Source organism: Miscanthus floridulus, chromosome 5, assembly GCF_019320115.1.
Source record: "Miscanthus floridulus cultivar M001 chromosome 5, ASM1932011v1, whole genome shotgun sequence".
Taxonomy (NCBI): Eukaryota; Viridiplantae; Streptophyta; class Magnoliopsida; order Poales; family Poaceae; genus Miscanthus; species Miscanthus floridulus.
Window position 1 is genome coordinate 40,380,643 of NC_089584.1, and position 21,847 is coordinate 40,402,489.

At 47.6% G+C, this 21,847-nt stretch overlaps 1 pseudogene; it reads right to left on the minus strand.

The window, feature by feature from the left end:
* Window positions 1–6,451: 6,451 nt before the first annotated feature.
* On the minus strand, window positions 6,452–6,537 carry LOC136455716 (small nucleolar RNA Z199; annotated as a pseudogene).
* Window positions 6,538–21,847: the final 15,310 nt, after the last annotated feature.

Here is a 21,847-nt window from a genome sequence, read left to right on the forward strand (position 1 = left end):
ATTTCTACAACAACACTTAACAAAATGGTTAGACAATTATGAGGCGAAGCAAGTGTTGTGTTAGCCTACTCAAAATGCAAGCCACCTACCACAATTCTAGTTTAGATAGTATCTATTCACACAATAGCTATGACACTACCCTATGTTAGTGTGCTCTCAAAGGCTAACTAAAGAGCCACACCAACCAAGCAAGCAAGCTCTCACAACTAGCTACACTAAAGAGCTTGACAACTAGTTTGCGGTAATGTAAAGAGAGTGATCAAGAAGGTTATACCACCATGTAGATGAAGGAACCAATCAATCACAAGGATGAATAACAATGAAGACCAATAACCTCGGAATCAATGATGAACACAATGATTTTTTACCGAGGTTCACTTGCTTGTCGGCAAGCTATTTCTCGTTGTGGCGATTCACTCACTTCGAGGTTCACGCGTTAATTGGCTTCACACGCCAAACCCTCAATAGGGTGCCGCACAACCAACACAAGATGAGGATCACACAAGCCACGAGCAATCCACTAGAGTACCTTTTGGCTCTCCGCCAAGGAAAGGTCAAGAACCCCTCACAATCACCACGATCGGAGCCGGAGGCCAACGTCCAACCGAGACCAGTGTCCGGTCACTTCTAGTGACCTTCGTCTTTTCTGTATAGAGCACCAGTGAAGTTCCTAACCCTTGCTCAAATGTGCCAACCACCAAGTGTATCACCTTGTGCATATGTGTGTTAGCATATTTTCACAAATATTTTCAAGGGTGTTAGCACTCCACTAGATCCTAAATGCATATGCAATGAGTTAGAGCATCTAGTGGCACTTTGATAACCGCATTTCGATACGAGTTTCACCCCTCTTAATAGTACAGCTATCAAACCTAAATGTGATCACACTCTCTAAGTGTCTTGATCACCAAAACAAAATAGCTCCTACCATTTATACCTTTGCCTTGAGCCTTTTGTTTTTCTCTTTCTTCTTTTCAAGTCCAAGCACTTGATCATCACCATCATCATGTCATGATCTTCATTTGCTTCACCACTTGGAATGTGCTACCTATGTCATGATCACTTGATAAACTAGGTTAGCACTTAGGGTTTCATCAATTCACCAAAACCAAACTAGAGCTTTCACCAGTATCTTCAAAGAATCAAGTCGAGGACATGGAAAACCTCTAGAACTCCTCATATCACCACCACCCACTCGATACCAACTGAAATGATCCCAATTTTCTAGAAGTAAAATCCATAGATTTGAACTATAACGTGATAGTCCTAGGCGATCATCCCATCACATTATCAATTATCAGTCAATATCACAGTCATACATCGAATACCTATCTTAAAGAGAGTACACATAGCAAGGTTTACTCTTTATTACATTGCCACTTGGCAGAATCACTAATAGCATGTAGCATCTAGAACAACATCAAGTAGTAGGGCAGCGGGCGTCGACTCCATCTTCTCAAACCAAACTTGAGCGCAGGAACAAGACCTCTAATCCTCCCAACCGTTTCCCTAGTAGTCATACTCAGGCTCAGAACCTGCCAAACAATTATCAGTATGGTTTTTACTAGTCACTGGCTCCCACCCTATGCTTTGTGTTTGCTTTGTGGTAGTGGAATGCTAGGATAGAGCAAAAGACCTATTTGTGGTTGTAGTTTCCTATGTGAGTATGCCAAGCTTTAATAATAATTCATCAAGTTTTAACCTATCTCATCCATATGTTCTCCCATCCCATCACACACATCTCACCACTCTCACACTCTCTAGGCGACAAGGACGACTCCCTCTCATACCTTGCCTCATCGGCCAAAGCCGGAAACCAACACAAGAACCTAGGGGGAGAGAAGAAAGGACTCCACTCACTAATCAAGGGAAGCGTATGTCATAGGAATGTCCATATCTGAGGACGTGGCTATATGTATAGATTGGTCAACTCTGTAGAGCGTGTACACCTAGAACCACAAGATCACCATCATCAGCGGTGCCCCGCCTAGGCTGATACTGACTGCCTCCCAACCGGTATGGTGCCACCCTACCACTCAGCCCTAGGCCACCCCGGAGTCCACCGGCACGCTGAGAGTGTGAGACGTAGTACCAGGCCCCCAAAGGTCACTACGCTGTCTTAGGAGGGTGCGGGCTACACGCATGTACCTCGACAAGGAAAACCTCTAGAACTCCTCACATCACCCCCACCCACTCGAGATTCACCGCTCCTGTCACGTATCAAACCATACCTCATGGGGGTGCCTCGCGGCTAAACCCCAACCACCATCCACAACATCCAAATATCCATCACACATCACATAACAAGGAATATATGTAATTATGATGGAGTAAATGCAAGCAAGCAGACAGACATATATAAGTGCGAGCGCGAAGCTAGGTAATCAGGGTGAAGTGGCTTCAATCAAGGCAATCAAGGCTTAGAGAATAGCATGCATCACATATTCTAGCAAATGAATAAATGTAAAGCGCTAGCCGATCTGCTTTGCAATGTCTAATATGATTCTCTAAGAAAAGGTGCTGCCACGACACCTGCGATGTTAAGGTAGTAGTGGTACAAGTCTTCATCAATCGGTGTAGTCGATCAGTGTGGACCTCCACCTCTAGGGTCAGATCCACTCCATGGATCCTCTAGAGCGGACGCACGTCCAACCGAGAACCCTATGAACTATGGATTGTCACAAAGAGCCAAAAGAACAAAGAAGAACCAAATTCACTCATACATGGCTGTGAACCTATGGCTTGACCTAAGCTTTGGTAGGCGCAAGGTGGCATCGGGTCTAGGTCAGGTGCCATGGTGAGACTAGGTTCGGCATGGACACATGGTCGATAGGCCCCTTATGTTGGCATCAGGTTCTCATGGCTTTAGGGGTTGGACACGCCAAAGCTATGCTAGGTTAGGATTGGATAAAAGCGAGGCTGTCAAGTGGAGGTCTTCTATGCCAACGGTTAGTATTAGGTTGGTCTTGGCATTACTGCACTCAAAGGCCGAGGTACGTTGCACGGGTTGTAGGTCGGGACACTACTCGGTCGTGCTGTGGCTGAGTCATGGTGGCGCACTTGATCAACTTAGCTCCAACAACCGGATAGCCAAGGCCATAGGTACTTGGATGACGTGATGAGACCGACAAAGGGCCTTAGGCTTGGCTCGGCTCAACTCAAGTTGAGTGAGCGTAGTCATGCTTGGTGTGTACCCGAGTGGTCAGGGTCCAACGACCAAGCACTCGAAGGGCTTCCAATGCCAGCAAGGAAATCTTAGCGTGCTCGGCATGGGGCAGCATGGCATAGTGATCGTGCACGGCGTGAAGTTCAACGTGTGTTGGTTAAGTGCCCATGGGCTCGCCTCATTCTAGGTAGCGACGATAGTGGACAAGGCAATAGGTGTCGACTTAGGTTAGGATCTAGAGGTAGCGTAGGAACGGGGGCATATCAGTCAACAAGGGCAATGCCTTGGGCCTAGGGTCGCGTAGGGCTCAACTAAACTCGAAAGGTGAGCTGGTCCTTCTTGCGGTGCCTAGCCATTGCCAGTTCGTGGTGTGCGAGGTTAGGGTTCAAACCAGAAGTGATGGGGAGGGCCACGTAGTGTCCACGGAGTGCTCGACAAAATGGTGCGGATGCACACCTGGAGACTGGCGGCATCGTCCTCGTTGTGGTAACTCGGTCGGTGGCGCCTCTCAAGTGACGTCTAGAAGTGACGGTGGCAAGGGTAGCTAGGCTATGGACATGATTGGCACGGTGTGCGTGTGTGGTGGACCGGTGGTCATGGGTACGACGAGGTCCACCGACAGCGTGGAGCTGAGGCAAGGTAGGGCCTTGACCGGCGAGGGCAGTGGCTTGCACGTGCGGGTACCAGTGTGGTGTTCACGGTGCGAAGCTCTAGCACGCGGTCACGACCGTGAGTGGCCTGTGCGATGGCAGAGCTGAGGCTAGGCCGCAACCGTGCTGTGTGCGCGCCCCGCGAGCGAACGCGAGCATGAGCGTGATCGGCCATGTGCTCCGGTGCGTGCGAGGTGGACTACCAAGGCGGCTCCGGGTCAGAGCACCGTGTCCAAACGGTGTGCACGGGCAGGGCGAGCCGCTGCCGATGGTGCAGCGGCGAGCAAAGCAGAGTGCAGGTCGCTGCCGTGTCATGCGCGCGTGTGGTGGCTGTGAGCACGACAAGTCGGTGCTCGTGACCGTGCCCCTGCGGGCTCAAGGCCACGGCTGGTGCGACGTGCAGGGCTGTCTTTTGGTGGGCGGACGGTGCACCGGTGGCCGTGGTGTCGTGCTTGTGTAAGGGCGCCAGGTCTAGGTGCCGAACGAGTCTGGCACCATCCGCTGCATGATTGTTTTCCGGGTTGCAAGGTAAAGGCTTGGGCTTGTGCGCAGTCATGCTCGTGGGTGCGGCGTTCGTGCGCGCGGCCGCGACTGTGTGCGGACCGTGGCTGTGGTAATGCCATTCCTGGTGCAGCCGTGCCGATGTCCGTGCCCAGCGGACATGGCCATGGCTGTGATGGGGGCGAGCGCGTCGTGCCCAAGCTGCAACTTCGCGAGCTCGGCTCGAGGGCCAGATAGAGGGGACAGAAGGCGATCAAAGGTTGCGCCTTCGGACGAGCTGGTGCGTGCAAGTATTCTTCGGGTAGCGGTGCTCGGCCAGGAGCTCAAAGGAACTTGGTGCTGCGTCCGCAAGGTGTGCGCGTGCCGCGCAAGTGCGGTTGCCCCGACTCTCAATGCCTGCGGCCGGTGCGGATGGGGAAGCCGAGAGATGAGTGGTAGGCCACAGCTTAGTGCGCTTGGCCAGTCCGAGCGCCCAAGAGCACGTGGCCGCGGCCATGGGCGAACGGTGGCGACCCATCAGCAGGCGTTCGGTGAAAGGCCCGAAAGGGCTTGGCTTGTGGTCATGTGAAGCCGATCGTGCGTGAGTGGGCACAAAACACCCAGCGACGCTCTGGGAGGCCAGGGCGGCGTGGGGACAGAGCCGGCGGCGATGGCCGGGACAGGCAGGCAAGGGCAACGTACAAAGGCGGGGCTTTGGGGTCCCGGAACTCACAGATGGGCTCGGCGGCGGCAGATCGAGTGGTGCCGGTAGGGTCCGGTGCAGGCAGTACGTGCGCGTCGGCGACGTCGCGGCCGCGGTGAGGGCAGCGGGCTGGAGCGGCCGGTGCAAGGCCGTGGCGCGGCGTCCGTGCGAGATGGTCGCCGGGTTGCTGGTGGTGGTCGAGGCTTGGGTCTTCTGCACCAAGGAGGGATAGGAGGTGCGGCTTCCCTACGGTGAACGAAGAGAGGCACCAAGGCCGATCTCAGGCGAGGGCGTCGACACAGAGGTGAAAGGTGGAGGCTTTGGCAAGGGGAGGCTCACCAGTGGCAGGAAGGTCACGATGGAGGCGATGTAGACGACGGCTCAAGGACAGGGTTGGCGTCGTGAAGGTGGAGGAGGCCGGTGCAGGCAGAACGCGTGCGCTGGCGCGGTCCAGGTGCTTCCGGGGTCGCGCGGCTTCCCTTGGCAGGATGGTTCGTCGTGGCGAAGCTTAGTGTAGGCAGAGCTCCGCGACGGCGTCTTGGTGGCGAGGCCGTGTGGAGTCGCCATGGTCGTGCGGCTCGACGGCGCGTTCGACGTTGCGGGCTTTGCGGCGAGACCGTGGCTGCGGCTCCGGTTGATGACCAAGGGGCTCCAAGAGACTGTTCCTGCTTCCAAGGTGGTGGCTTGAACCGCCATGCGTGCGTTCCAGGGAGCTTAAGATGAAAAGGTGGGAGCTTTGGCTTGGAGGAAGGCTCACCAGCGGTGGGGAACTCACCAGAGTTCGTGGCAAGGAGGCAGAGGCGGCTCGACGTGGCGTCCGCTGCTCCGGGTTACGGCGTGCACGGAGCCACGTCGAGGACGGCCACTGCTACAAAAAAAAGCAAAAAAGCATTTGTTGGGGGGCGATGGTTTTAGAGTCGGCTCGGTCAGCCGTCCCTATCATCTCTATAAATCATATATTTGTAGGGACAGTTCCCAGACCGTTCTTACAAGTCGATTTGTAGGGGCGACTGGTGTTATCAGCCGCCCCTACAAATCGGTTTGTAGGGACGGTCTGGTAACAACAGCCGCTCCTACAAATCGATTTGTAGGGGCGGTTCAGTCTAGAACCGTCCCTACAGTACAATTTTCAAAAAAAAAAATTTAAATTAAAATTCAAATTCGACCAGAACATATATTTTTCATGCACAACTCCATCATGACTTAAATTCAATCATAGGAGAATAATATCAAATCATATTATTGCAGTTTAATACTCATCATCTGACCATGGAAACAGGGAAGAAAAACCCAGCTATGTATCCCCAAGAAATATAGCAACATGGATGTAGGAGTAGGACAAGTAGTGCTACGAGGCTCAGTTACAAAATGTTGAGATTTTCGAAGACAAACAATGACAATCATTGTTTAGTATAATGCTTCTTCGAATATGACGCACAAGGACAAAGATGAGATCACCAGAGACTTAAATACTTGGGAATCATAGGGAAATAACTCCAATCATATCGTTGGAGCAGTTAATTGCTCATCACTTGATCTTCAGCAGTGTAAGCAGGCAACAAAAGTGTTTAAATGTAGTGCAATTTGCAAACTCACACAATGTTATAAGCAGCATGATGAGACAAGTGCAAATTGATAGAAAACGTTCCAAAAGGCTCCAACAGATATATTGTATGACACTATCATTGTATTAATTAAGAACACTTCAACATGGTCAATGATCATGCATTTTTTGGTTCAGAAAGACATGCCCACTGTCCACTGAGCTGATCAGAGGAGGCAATCTCAGGGCCCGATAAAAAAGATGGTGCAGCGCCTAACTTAAGGGGGGCTAGTCACCTGAAATCTGCTGCCTAAGAGGTGGAGTGGGAGTGTGATCACTGACCTCTGTCACGGCACTTGTCTATGTTGTGCCAGCGGGTGATCTTCTGAAGCCTTGTGCTCATGCAGGATCATGCCAAAAAAGAAGGAAACAGAAAGATGAGCTATGGCACGACCACATGTACAGAATGCTATGACAAAACAAAGGCTCCACACCATAACAGACCCCATCAAATGCAACATTTACTAACTCTTAATGAATCTCATTATATTTAATTTAACTGCAAGCAGCGACAAAAACATAACCAACAAAGCTAAGATGGAAACAAGTAGCAACTCAGCACAGAAAAAATATTACAATTCAGATTATTAACCAGCATATGCATCTATCTTAACTAATGTTAAATCCATGAATACTTTACTATAAGGGTTCATATATATTAATTTCCAACATACATGCATTGACCCAGTTCATAATTCAATAACATCAGAATCTGCTGTGCTTCCACTGAACAACTCAGTAATTCTTTAACTATTCTTAAAGTAATTTGCAAATTTGCATGAATTATTGATTATGCAAATCAAATAATTTAATAGCAATCAAAGGCAAAATTTTCAACTGTCGAGAATCAGTAAGTAGTTCTATCATTCTATGAGCCTACTCCATCAGATCTGGGCTTGTAATAAATCGTACTCTTCGTAGCCTTGGAGGTGAGAGCTCTTATCATCGCTCATCTAGCCTTAAAAAGAGTTAATATGGTACTAGATCTCAGTAGTGGTAATATATACAAGCAAGAAAAAATGACTTAAAAAAGGATAGAGTACACATCAATCAAATTACTTGAAAAAAGAGTTAACATGGTACTTGCTGCAATTATCAATAGGTCGTGATATATATTGCCCACCACTTTGCAGCCATCATCCTCATTGCCCAACTCAATGGATTTGTTTCCCCTGCCACAAATAACCAGTTAACCAACATGAAGATAAAATGCAACTATCAACTTTTTTTAACACAGCAACTATCATATATTAGATTGATAACCCACTACCCAGAAGGGTAATTTTCTGTGTCACCATACAACAGACTGGAACGGTAGTTTTTTTCTTTACCTAGCATCATATTGAGCAAAATTTCAGCTGTACCAGTGAAATATATACCCTTTAAAAAAAGCACATGACATAAAACTCAACTTGGGACATGCTCCTGTACTAGACCTTCCATTCCAGGTACGAATAAAGCTGAAACTCCAAGTATTTAACCAAACATCTGGAGAAACAAAAGAAAGTTTTCAGAAAAAGATTTCTGAACTCGAACCAGCAATTACAAAAAAACAGGAGTTCTGATAGCATTATGTTTCATCCTCAAAACAAGTTGTTTATAGAACATGATGAATAAGTTACCAGATCGCTGCCACTAATTTATGTGAGCCAATTTACATTCAAGCATACTTAGTAGCTCTGAACATGCAGTCTATACTCAAAACTACTAATTCAGATCATACTTTAATCTGTCATGACAGTTCTAGGTGCCACTGTAAAGCAACACAACAAAAAGATAGTGCTAGGTGACACTGTAAAACAACACAACAAAAAGATAGTGCACCAACTATGAAGGTTTGCAGTAGCACTAAAGCACTGACCATAGCACACATGAATTTAATCCAGGCTGTCTAAGAATCCAAGTCCAAGATTAGAAGTACCTGAGTAATTGAGGTCGAAGCAAATCGATGAGTAGATACAGACCTGCAACATCTGTAGCATATATCAATAGACATAGAAAATAGATAGATTTGGGTCTAGTTTCCATTTGAAGGGCAACATCAGCAAAGCTAGGGTTTCCTATAGCACAGACGCACAGTTCGTGTGCACATAGATCGTCGTCCATAGTGAAGGGGAGCGAGCCTTCGCGAGCGCTGGGAGAGGGAGATCCGGTAGGATGAGGTAAGGAGAGAGAGGGGTACCAAACCGAGGAGGGGACGATGCGAGGACCGCAGGGAGCATGTTGCGCCAAGGGGCAGCCACGCGCCGCGGCTAGCAGCGGGGCTCGCGTGCGCCGCATCGTGGTAGGAGGCGGCCACCACCGGGCCTGTCGGCGTGGCTGCGGCGCACACCGGCGGCGCCGCCGCCCAGGCCATGCACACGTGGAGGCACCCGTGCCAGGGTCGGGCCGGTGCGCCACCACGTCAAGAGAGAGAGGTAGAGAGGGAGAAGGAGAGGGAGAGGGAGGGGAGGCACGGGCGGGGGAGGGGACGGGGCGCGAGCGGCGGAGGCGGCGGGCCGCGAGAGGAGCATGAGCGAGACGAGCAGGAGGGGAGGCCGGGCGTGGGAGGGAGCCCATTTTTTTTCTAAGAAGGGGAGGCATCAATTTATTTGGGCTGAATTAGGGCGACGTGGCTCGCTAGTAGCAGGGCGGCTCATAATATCAGCCGCCCCTACAAATCGACGTATTTGTAGGGGTGGCTCGTATTAACAGCCGCCCCTACTGTGCTATTTGTAGAGGCGGCTGCTATGCTGGAGCCCGAGCACGCCACTATAGGGACGACACCAATGCTAGCCGCCCCTAAAAAGAGCCTCGCTGCTGCGAACTGTTCTTCACGTAGTGGGCGTCGAGCCGAACCGAGGCCACGACACTAGTAGAGAACAGACCTTTGATCCTCGGCCAAAATGGGCTCTAGTCCCGACATTTTTTGCACCCGGGACTAGAGAGACCTTTAGTCCCGGTTAGTGGCTCCAACCGGGACTAAAGGTCCCTGCCCAACGACTACTGCACCAGACAGAGGTGGCAGGGACCTTTAGTCCTGGTTGGAACCACCAACCGGGACTAAAGGTAGACTTTTACTCCTGGTTGGTGGCTCCAACCGGGAGTAAAGGTCTACTCCCGGGCCGTGGCTGCGCCGGGGGTTGGAAAGTTACCTTTAGTCCCGGTTGGAGCCACCAACCAGGACTAAAGGTCCCCCCTTTATATCCCGGCCGTCTCCTTCTTCCTCCCCAAGCCTGAGCTCAGCACATTTTGAAGCTCACTGCACTAGTGTTCTTGCTTCCTAGCTCCCTCCATTGTTCCTCCATCCATTCTTCGATTCCTCCGTCGATTTCTTCGATTCTTCCGTCGATTCTTCAGTTGTAAATGTTACCAATCTCATACTCTCATTTTTCATCATTGGCTTATCTCATATTGTTCACTATATATATATTGTTTTTATGGTGTTTTTTTTATTTGTAAATAATTTGAGCTCAAAATAACTTATAGTTTGTATATTTGGATGAAGAAAGGTTAAAGTAGGTATTTAAAATTAGTATTCACTTTTTATTTCTAGCATGCATAGCACACTTCATTGTTTAGAGATATAGATAATTTTATAGTTTTTTAATTTTATATGTTTATAAAATGAGAAATTTATAGTGTATTAAAAAATGATATAGAGAGTAGATGGCAACTGCTTCCGGGTCCTCGGCCTCTCATGGGTTTCCAAAGCGACTTAGGCCAGGCCTCCCTCTCATTCCATGCGGCAAGTGTTGTGATGAGACGAAGATTGTGATGGAGTACCGAGTGAAGAAGGAGGGTCCCAACAATGGTTGTATCTTCTACAAGTGTCCGGATCGCAATGTGAGTTATTTTATCGTATTTTATGATTATGGTTAGTTTAAACCTATTTTCATGATGGTTGTGATTAAAGTTCTAATTTTTTGTTTTAATTTTAGTGGGATGGCAGTGGACGATGTTCAGGCTTCTACTGGGAGGAAGAGTATGTTGAACTCGTGCAAAAATATCTTTCACAACAGGCAGATACGGCGGCTAATGAGGTAGTGATCCAGCCAAAGAAGCTGAAAGATGTTGCACAATCGGAGGATCTGTCTGTTTTAGTTGAGATTGGTCGCGAAATCCTTGTGCTCCTGAAATGTATTTTAGCTTTAGTTCTTTTAGTGGTAGTTGGGATTGTCTACATTGTAGCGATGCTTTCATAAATTTGAACCTTTTGTGGTGGCACGCATGTTGTATAAATAATTAATTATGATCTAGGTTTTAATATGGTATTTATGTCATGTAATGCAGATGAGCCGGCATTGGATGTACAATGCTGATGGCCGCTCCTAAGAGTTCATTGACGGCGTGCATTCTTTGTTACGTGCGGCCAAGGCAAATAAACGCAACGGTTTCATGTGCTGCCCATGTGCCATATGTAAGAATACGGTGGAATATCCTTGCTCAAGGACTCTTCATTCACACTTGTTCAAGTCGGGTTTCATGCCAAACTATATTTGTTAGACGAAGCAAGGAGAAACCGGCGTTGTAATGGAAGAAGGTGAAGAAGAACAATGGGACGACAATGATATTATTCCCGATGGTGCGTACTTCAATGATACTACAATGGGAGAAGCTGAAGAAGAGGTAGCCGCAGAAGATGAGCCTGCTGATGATCTTTGTCAGGTCATTCGTGACGCACAAAGAGAATGTGAAAGTGAAAAGGAGAAGATCAAGTTCGAGCGGATGCTAGAAGATCACAAGAAATTGTTGTACCCAACTTGTGATGCAGGGCAGAAAAAGTTGGGAACCACACTAGAATTGCTGCAATGGAAGGCAAAGAATGGTGTATCTGATAAGGGATTTGGAGAGTTACTAAAAATCCAAAAGAAGATGCTTCCAAAGGACAATGAATTGCCCGCCACTACCTACGAAGCAAAACAAGTTGTCTGTCCTATGGGGCTAGAAATCGAGAAGATACATGCATGTCCTAATGACTGCATCCTATACCGTGGCAAAGAGTACAAGAAATTGGATGCATGCCCGGTATGCCATGCATCGCGGTATAAGATCAGGCGAGATGACCTTGGTGATGTTGAGGGCGAACGTCCGCGGAAGAAAATCCCTGCCAAGGTTATGTGGTATGCTCCTATAATACCACGCTTGAAACATCTGTTCAGAAACAAAGAACATGCAAAATTGTTGCGATGGCACAAAGAAGACCGTAAGGTAGACAATATGTTGAGACACCCTGCTGATGGGTCCCAGTGGAGAGCAATCGACAGAGAATTCCCGGAGTTTGCAAATGACGCAAGAAACTTAAGGTTTGCTTTAAGTACAGAAGGCATCAATCCTTTTGGAGAGCAGAACAGTAGTCATAGCACTTGGCCTGTTACTCTAAGTATCTACAACCTTCCTCCTTGGTTATGCATGAAGCGGAAGTTCATTATGATGCCTATGCTCATCCAAGGCCCGAAGCAACCTGGCAATGACATCGATGTGTACCTGAGACCACTTATTGATGAACTTCTCATTTTGTGGAATAAAGAAGGTGTACATGTGTGGGATGAGTACAAAACTTTGATCTGCGAGCATTGTTGTTCGTAACAATCAATGATTGGCCTGCTCTAAGTAATCTTTTAGGACAGTCAAACAAGGGATATAATACATGCACACACTGCTTCGGTGATATTAGAGGTGTATTCTTGAAAAAATGTCGAAAGGTCGTGTACCTTGGCCATCGTCGATTTCTTCCTGCAAATCACCCCGTAAGAAAGAAAGACAAGCATTTTAAAGGAAAGGCAGACCACCTGACCAAGCCTCGCAACCGAACCGGTGAGGATGTACTCGATATGGTCAATGATGTGAAAGTCATCTTTGGAAAAGGACATGGCAGCCAACCTGTTTCGAACGACGCTAACGGTCACGCACCCATGTGGAAGAAGAAGTCCGTATTTTGGGACCTACCCTATTGGCAAGTCCTAGAGGTCCGCAGCTCGATCGACGTGATGCACCTAACGAAGAATCTTTGTGTGAACCTACTAGGCTTCATGGGTGTGTATGGAAAGCCTAAGGACACATTTGAAGCACGACAGGACCTGCATTGTTTGAGAGAAAGAGACAACCTGCATCTAGAGAAGACAGATGATGGACGCCATTACTTACGTCCTGCCAGCTACACTCTAAGCAAAGAGGAGAAGGAAATCATGTTTGAATCTTAAACAACATCAAGGTACCATCTGGATTCTCCTCGAATATAAAGGGTATTATAAATGTGCCAGAGAAGAAATTCTGTAACTTAAAGTCCCATGACTGTCACGTTCTCATGACGCAATTACTTCCAGTTGCATTAAGAGGAATTCTACCTCCAAATGTACGTCTAGCTACCGTGAAGCTATGTGCATTCCTCAATGCAATTTCTCAGAAGGCAATTGATCCAACTGATCTAGCTAAACTATAGAATGATGTGGTTCAATGTCTTGTCAGCTTTGAGTTGGTGTTCCCTCCTTCCTTCTTTGATATCATGACACACCTCCTAGTTCACCTAGTCAAGGAGATTTTCATTCTTGGTCCTGTGTTCCTACACAACATGTTCCCCTTAGAGAGATTCATGGGAGTCCTGAAGAAATATGTTCACAACTGTGCTCGCCCAGAAGGAAGCATCGCCAAGGGCTATGGAACAGAAGAGGTCATTGAGTTATGTGTTGATTTTATTCCCAACCTTGACTCGATTGGTGTTCCTGAATTGAGACATGAGGGGAGACTAAGCGGAAAGAGGACACTAGGGAGGAAAACATATATTGGTATGGAGGATGATTATTTCAATAAAGCGCACTACACAGTTCTATAGAACTCCTCTTTGGTAGATCCATATATTGAGACACACAAGGATCTCTTACGATATGAGTTTCTAGGGAAGACTGAAGCTTGGATTACGTGTAAGCACATGGAAACTTTCGGTGGTTGGTTGCGAAAAAAATGTCAAGGTGATGAGAGCATCCATGAGCAATTGTATTTATTGGCTATGCAACCATCATGGCATATCATCACATACAAAGGGTACGAGATAAATGGGAACATATTCTACACAGTAGCCCAAGATAAAAGGAGTACCAACCAAAACAGTGGTGTCCGCATAGATGCCACAGACCCGAATGGGAATAAGCAGATATATTATGGCCGCATAGATGAAATATGGGAACTAGAATATGCACCTACTTTGAAGATCCCATTGTTCGAGTGCTAATGGGTCAAGGTGACCGAAGGCAGGGTAATAGTAGACAACGAGTATGGAATGACAACAGTAGACCTTAGTAATATTGGGTACAAAGACGAACCATTCGTCCTTACCAAGGATGTGAATCAGGTGTTCTATGTCAATGACATGTCTACCAAACCAAAAAGAGGGAAAAACGATAATGACTCAACCAAAGAGCCAAAGTGCCACATAGTTCTTTCAGGGAAAAGAGTCATCGTGGGAATTGAGGACAAGTCGGACATGTCAGAAGATTATGAAAAGGATGACCGAATTCCGCCCTTCAAAGTGAACAAAGACCCTAGCATCTTGGTAAATGATGAGGACACTCCTTGGTTATGACGCGATCATAACCAAGGGACATACGTAAAGACGAAGTTCACTGCTGTGCCCACTTGATGATATAGTGATTTAATGTAGTGTGTGTTTGAGATATTATGTAATAATTGTGAATTCAGATGTTTATTATGTCGTGTTTCAAATTAAATCAATGTTTGATTTGATGGGATTTCTCTCTCGAAAAGTTAAATTAGGATATTGAGTGATGAAAAATTAAAATATTAACGTTAAAATGATGTGAAAACAAATTTTCTGTCCAAAACCAATAGTTTTAATAATTTTAATTAAACACTACATTTTTACATTAATGAAATAATAAATATTAGTTACATTATGTTTTATAATTATAACAAAAAATAAAAAAGTTAGGTTATAGATTTTTCCTATGTGCAATAAAGAAAAAGAAAATCCATATTTTTAACAAAATAATTTTATGACTTTTATTTAATTTACTATGTATTTAACAAGACTATTGCATTTCTATTAAAAAAATTTGCTCAAAACATGCGGGAAACGAAACTACAGCTCACCTTTACTCCCGGGTGGGAAGCCCACCCGGGAGTAAAGGTGGGCTGCAGTTTCGTGGCCCGCCAAAAAAAAACCTTTGCTCCCGGTGCGTGTTACCAACCGGGAGTAAAGGTATACCTTTACTCCCGGTTGGTAACACGCACCGGGAGTAAAGGACCTTTACTCCCGGCTAGTGGCTGGCACTAGGAGTAAATCTCCCTGGTATATAAGCGCCAGTGCCTGGCGCAGATCGATCCTCTCCTCTTCTTCCTTGTCGAACAGCCGCCCTTTCTCTCTTCTTCCTCACGCCGCCGCCGGTCGCCACCCCACCTCGCGCCGACGACCTCGTGCGGCCCTCCACCACACGCGCCCGCACGACCCCGTCGATCTGCCTCCGCATTCGTGAGGTGAGTTCTCTCGGCTTTCTCTCTCCTCCAACGGCCGGTTCATGGTGCTCGGCTGTTCATGGTGCTCGGCATTCGTGGGAGGGGGAGGACTTGGGCTCGTGCCTGACGGCGCTCAGTTGCGGGTGTCCGGCAGCATACCGCCCCTGTCAGCCGCACCAAGTTCACGCTTGCCTCTGACCAGGATTTCAACGATGACAACCTGGTGGATGTCTTCAACAATCGATTGGTTTTATTTGCAGTGTTCTGCCCAATGATGTTTTTTCACGATGTTCATGGTGCTTGGCTGTTCACGGTCGTTGTTGGAAATTGTTGACAAATCGATCGGCTGTTCACGACGTTCATGGTGCTCGGCTGTTCATGGTGCTCGGCTGTTCACGGTCGTTGTTGGAAATCGTTGACAAATCGATCGGCTGTTCACAACGTTCATGGTGCTCAACTGTTCATGGTGCTCGGCTGTTCACGGTCGTGGTGGTGGCGATGCTGGCGAGCTCGCACACCATGGTCATTGTTGGAAATCGTTGACAAATCGTTGCTTGCGATTATTGAGCCATCCATCCTTGTATACATAGTACATCACTGCCGTTGTCACTCGCTAGAGTAACAAGTCCAGGTACGTGTGGCAGTCAAGACATGAACTATCGCGGTAGGCGCTTTTCATTAGTTTTGGCATTAGCATCGCTTTGTCCGCGTAGAAGCCAGCGAAGTCGCCGGAAGCGTAAAGCTCAGATGAGGCCTGCCTAGTTCGATCGCGCGCGTCCATCCATAGTTGCTTCACTTGCGACCTCGATAGTGACATGGCAGCATTGCATTACCAACTCGCTTTCTCACTTTGCTTCTTCGAGTCACCGGGTTCAGACGCGAGCACAAGGAAACACAAGAAACCTACTGCTTCGATCGTATACGGTGGAGCACCGCCGCCCTCGTTCGCCCTAGGGTTTAGGGTTTATACGGCAGAGCACTGTTGCCCTCGTTCGCCCTAGGGTTTAGGGTTTATACGGTGGAGCACCGCCGCCCTCGTTCGCCCTAGGGTTTAGGGTTTATACGACGGAGCACCGCCACCCTCGTTCGCCCTAGGGTTTAAGGTTTATACGGCGGAGCACCACTGTCCTCGTTCACCCATGTGTACAAACATATATACGGCGGAGCAGAGCACCGCCACTCTCGTCACACCGCCCTCTCTCGTGGCCTAGTCGATCAACATTCGTATTATCGTTATCGTTAACGCTAAACAACCACACTAGGGCGAATTGCGTCGGTGACTAGGGCGAACCGTGTTATTGATGTCACCGACATGGTTCGCCCTAGTCACTGATGCAATTCGTCCTCGGCCATTTATGTATAGCCCTAATTTGCCCTAGTACCGACACAGTTCGCCCTAGTGTGGTGAATTGCGTCCGTGACCGAGGGGCAAGATTTAATAATGCATATTGTTCGTAGATTTTACGCATGTAAGCAAAGATTTGACGTACTATATATTGTTTTTGTTTTTTGAAGCTAGATGGCCGACCCGAGAAACATGGATGAGGAGGAGTTGATGATGAATTTGATCAACACTGGCACTCAAGTTGCCGGCGATGATGGTGCTAAAAATAACGTGCAAGAGGATGCAGATGACGGGAGTCAGTACTTAGCTCTTGAACAAAATGAGCAACAACATATTGGCCAAGTATATATTTTTTATTATTAGCTATTTATATTATCATATGTCTTATGTGTGCTCATGACATTAAAAATAATGTTTATGTTTTGTAGCCCTCTGGATCGACATCAACAACTATAACGAAGAGTAAAAATGTTCGAGGTCCCAAAAAGCCATTGGAGGGCCGCTTCATCATCTCGGAGTTCAATATGGATATAGGCGAACCGGGGGGCCAAATAAAATGAAATTCGTGCACCACTGTGGTTACCTTGTATGGGACCGGCTCCCGATCAGTACCCGCAAATGGAAGAAGAAGACCAATGCTCCTCATATCAGTTTTGTTTGCAGGAACAAGGAAACAACTACTGTTGTTACTATGTTTGCAAGTTTATCAAGGAGCTCTCCCAAAGAACTCCTACAAAGAGACTCAAAGTACGTTAAAAATACACTATATATTCATTTAATTATTATTATTGATTGTGTTACTATGTCTTTATATATATATATATGTATGTACATATATTAATTTATTTTCCTTTAATTCAAACGTAGACTCGATGGTTAGAGGAAAAGGTCATACAACAAGACCAGATCAAAGCAATTCAAGAGTCTATAGCCGGATTTTTTAATGACTAGGTCATCGATTCCAAGGGCGAGTTCTACTTCGACCAAACACTACCATGGAAGCCAAGCTAGAGGATGAGAGGAAAATTGTTATATCACAACAACTGTAAAATACACATATGCATGCATGCATGTAAATATATATATATGATGCATGCATATATATATATATATATATATATATATATATATATATATATATATATATATATATATATATATATATATATATATATATATATAGTTATATGCTTGAATTGTGTCATTTAATACGTTCATTGTGCTTGAACAGAAACATACTAATACGACTTCGAAAACCTATTTTGAAAAGAAAACAAAAAAATGAAAAGAAAAGAAAAAAGAAAAAAGAAAAAAATAACCTTTAGTCCTGGTTGGTATTACCAACCGGGACTAAAGGGTGCCGGCCTCGTGGCATGTCAGGAGGCACCTTTAGTCCCGGTTGGTGTTACCCACCGGGACTAAAGGTCCCCCTTTAGTCCCGGTTCCTGACCCGGGACTAAAGGACCCCCCTTTAGTCCCAGATGCTTGCTCCCGGGTGGGGAATCAGGACTAGAGGGGGTTCCCTACCGGGAGTAAAGGCCGTCTCTGTACCAGTGCGACGCACGGCCACGAGCGGCGTCGGGCAGGGTGGCGGGACAAAGGGCTAGGCCGAGGGGCTTCCGTGGCATGGGCGCGGCGGCGAGGCGACCTCCACGGAGTCAACGTCGTGCATGGAGTGGGAGAGGCGAGGCAGAGAGAGGAGGCCTATAGTCGCCGTGCTACGCTTCAGACGCGGCGAGGAGGAGATGAGCGCTGGAGAAGAACATGGCAGTGGAGTGAGGGAAAGATGGATGGCGGCGAGCAGGAGGGGATGGCGAGAGAGCTCCCGGGTCGCGGCTGAAATAGTCCGGCGTCTAGGGTTCACGAGGAGGAGCGACCAGCGAACGACGACGATCATTGGCTTCCACGCCGCGGGGTACGTGGCGAACATCCACGGCACAGGGCAGGTAGCGAGGCGGGGAAGCTTCCAGAAGAGGAGCGGGTCGCGGTGCTGGTCCGCGAATCGCGGCGCGGGGCACGGCTTTAGGCGGGCCCGTGCTGGCATGGGCGTATGTGACGGGAAATAGGGCGGCGGTGCTCTCGTTCGGACGTAAAGAGAGAAACGCGGATGGAAAAGAGAAAGGCGCCGGTGGGAAGGAAGGAGGAGACAGCGGTTCTTTGTGATGGAAGGAGACGGAGGCTCAATGCCTGGAACGGCATCCTTCTCTGTGCCCGTGCCGCGCACGTGGGTGATGCGGCTGTGTGCGCTGGGGGTTCGTGTGCTGGCGCTAGCTTCTTGTGTTGGGCCCTGGTACAAGCAACGACGGTAGATGGAGAGCTCATGGCTTGTGTCGTGTATGCTCCCATTTTGGAGAAACCTCAGGGCACAAGGGGGTTGGTTCACGTAACTAGGTAACGGAACATAGGTGCATGCACGCCTGTGCATCCCGCTGGCCAAGGGATGAAGGAGAGGTGATTTTCCTAAATTGGCTCTAGGGTTTTGGTCCAACAACTAGCTAATTATTCCTACAATCAAACAATAAAGTCCAACAAGAGCCAACACAAGACACTCAATATGCGACTAAATTACATGCAGTGCATGAGATTACAAAGTCCAAGTCTCGAAGTTAGGACGAGAAGGGAAGAAGTTGGCTTAGGTTTGATCTAGCGACGATACATAACACACATTGCAGCAAAAATTTTAAAAAAATTGAATTTTTGGGTTGCACAAAAACCCGGATTGTTACAATTTATTTAGTATTGTAAATGCTAATATTTTTTTGAAAAATTGGTATAAAACAGTGAAGTTTAACTTAGGACAAAGATAAAATGATACATAAATTGGAGTATGATACTTCCCGCTGCTAGATTTGCATGCTCTGCCCACGCAACCACAGTCCACAGCCTGAATCGTTGGGCCGGCTGACAACAATATCACGGGTGAGGTATGGGCAACTCGCTGCCTGCTTAACTTCACTGCTGTAAGAATTTTGCATTCAGCATCTATTGTTATAGCTACAATCTTTGGCTGATTAAAACTGTTAAAATATTAGACAATTTTCAGATTAAAACAAGAATATAAATCATGACAATCTTAGGTACTAGAATAAGCATAGCTCGTATACTAGCATGATTTAATAGCATAAATAAAAGGTGTAAGCATAGCTCGTACACTAGCCATCAGATTAAACTAGCCATTGCTGCCCGCGCTTCGCTGCGGGTGATGTGCTTGGTATATAAATTTTAAGAAATATAGCTTATATGTCTAATATGTTTTGTCATCGTGTTGGTACGGAAGGTTGGTCTCAATATTGTAAACGAACATAGATGTTGGTTGTCACTACATGGTGCCTATTCTAGGCCAGCAAATAAATGACATGTTAGTGGAAAGAAGTATTTGATGGAGTTGGACTCAAGCAACTAACACACTTAGATTTAAAGTACAACATTGGATAGGATTACATTATAGGTGAAAATAGGGAAAACTACAACACAGTGAATTAGGATCCACTCCCCTTAGGCGAAACTACAACACGCATCCAATAACTACGGATGACAATAACGACAAGAGTACAATACAAGAGGACAGCGACGAAAAACACCACTACTACGGGTACAGCATTCCAAGGCAACTAATCTACCTTGGAACCACGCATCTTTATGCCTTTGCTCGGCGGATTCTTCTACCGCCCTGGCTATGGATTTGCGTCTTCTGGTGCCAATGGCTGAGTGAGAGGAACCAAGGGTTCTGCTTCTAACACTTCCGAAGGTGGAGGTGCTGGCGGTTCTACATCACCGGTTCTCCTTCTTTCAGGCGGGTGGATAGGGACCCCCTCCAAGATCGGGGCATCCTGCCTTTCATCAACCAGCGTCCTCCGCTTGGCCCTAGTGAACAGATAGGCCTCACCCAGCTGATGAACATGCCGATCTTCGGCCTCCTTCAGAGCTTCTGACATGACAGTCTCCCGGCTCTCAGCAGCTGCAGCACTGGCATGTGCTTCGGCGAGCTGCACCTAGAGCATCCGAATGAAGATCTCGGCTTCTTCGGCGCGCTGGAGGCACGCCCTCAGCTCCAAGGCTTGCCGGTCATACTGCTTATCCAAAGCAAGCAGGTACGTGGTCAAGTGCACCATGGTAGGACTATCTTCTTGCACATCCTGCCCTTGCAAAGCCTCCATGCGAGCCATCCATGGCCGCCGATTCCTATCCAAGGGTGGAAAGAACTTCATGGGGGTACGGGCAATCGGCTCTTCATAGAGCTGGCAAAGGTACCGCAAGGCTTTGCGGGCCACAACCTGGTAGGTGTCAGTGAAGGTAAACCCGGTTGCGGTCACACTCCAAGCTTCGGTGATGTCGGGGAACTCTTTACTCTTCCCAATGTAGATGGTAACCTCACACCGATCGGTGCCATACTTTTGATACTCACGGCCCTCATACTCAGGACGATCTTTGACTTCGAGCTTTTGTAGGGTGGCATGCAGGATTCTAGGAAAACCCTCAACGTTCAGGCAGTAAGTGCTAACGCAGGCTCCTGTCATTTCTGGTGGTGGCTACAAAGAAGGCCTAAGCACAAAGCTTGCTCAAAGGGAAAACCTATGCGAGGTAAAGTGCGACGAGTGGTGGTACCAATGGCTAAGCCAGGCTCTGCTTATAAAGGCGGAGCGGTCTGTGGTCCTGGCGCGGTTCACTAGGGTTCTTGCGCGGGCTCACTACGAACGAATCGACCAAATTCCGTGCGTTCGAGGCGAGTGACGTGCGGTGCCATTACTGAGTAGTACGACTACAGGGCAAGGGTCCGACAAGAGCGCAGAAAAGGGATACGAGGAGACGTGGGTCAATATTGACGTGACTCATGGGAGAACGGGGAGCACAAAGCCATAGTGCAGACCTAACTCTGTAACAAGCACGAGTAGGCCATGCACACTGCGACACGCGTGACACCTATGAATGGCGTATCTGCCAGCAATACGGCCCAATAATGCACAAACAGGCTATGCATGAATGCACGTCCTATGCGTTCGAGGTGAGCAATGTCTGAGGCCATTAATGACTAATACGGCTGCAAGCCAAGGTTGCGACAAGAGCCCAAAAAAGAGTGCCAATGGCTAAGGCAGGCTCTGCTTATAAAGGCGGAGCGGTCTGTGGTCCTGGCGCGGTTCATCAGGGTTCTTGCGTGGGATCACTACGAACTAATCGACCAAATTCCGCGCATTCGAGGCGAGTGACGTGCGGTGCCATTATTGAGTAGTATGACTGCAAGGCAAGGGTCCGACAAGAGCGAAGAAAAGGGGTACGAGGAGACGTGGGTCACTACTGAAGTGACTCACGAGCGAACATGGAGAACAAAGCCACAGTGCAGACCTAACTGTGTAACAAGCACGAGTAGGCCATGCACACTACGACACGCGTGACACCTATGGATGCTGTATCTACCAACAATACGGCACAATAATGCACAAACAGGCTATGCATT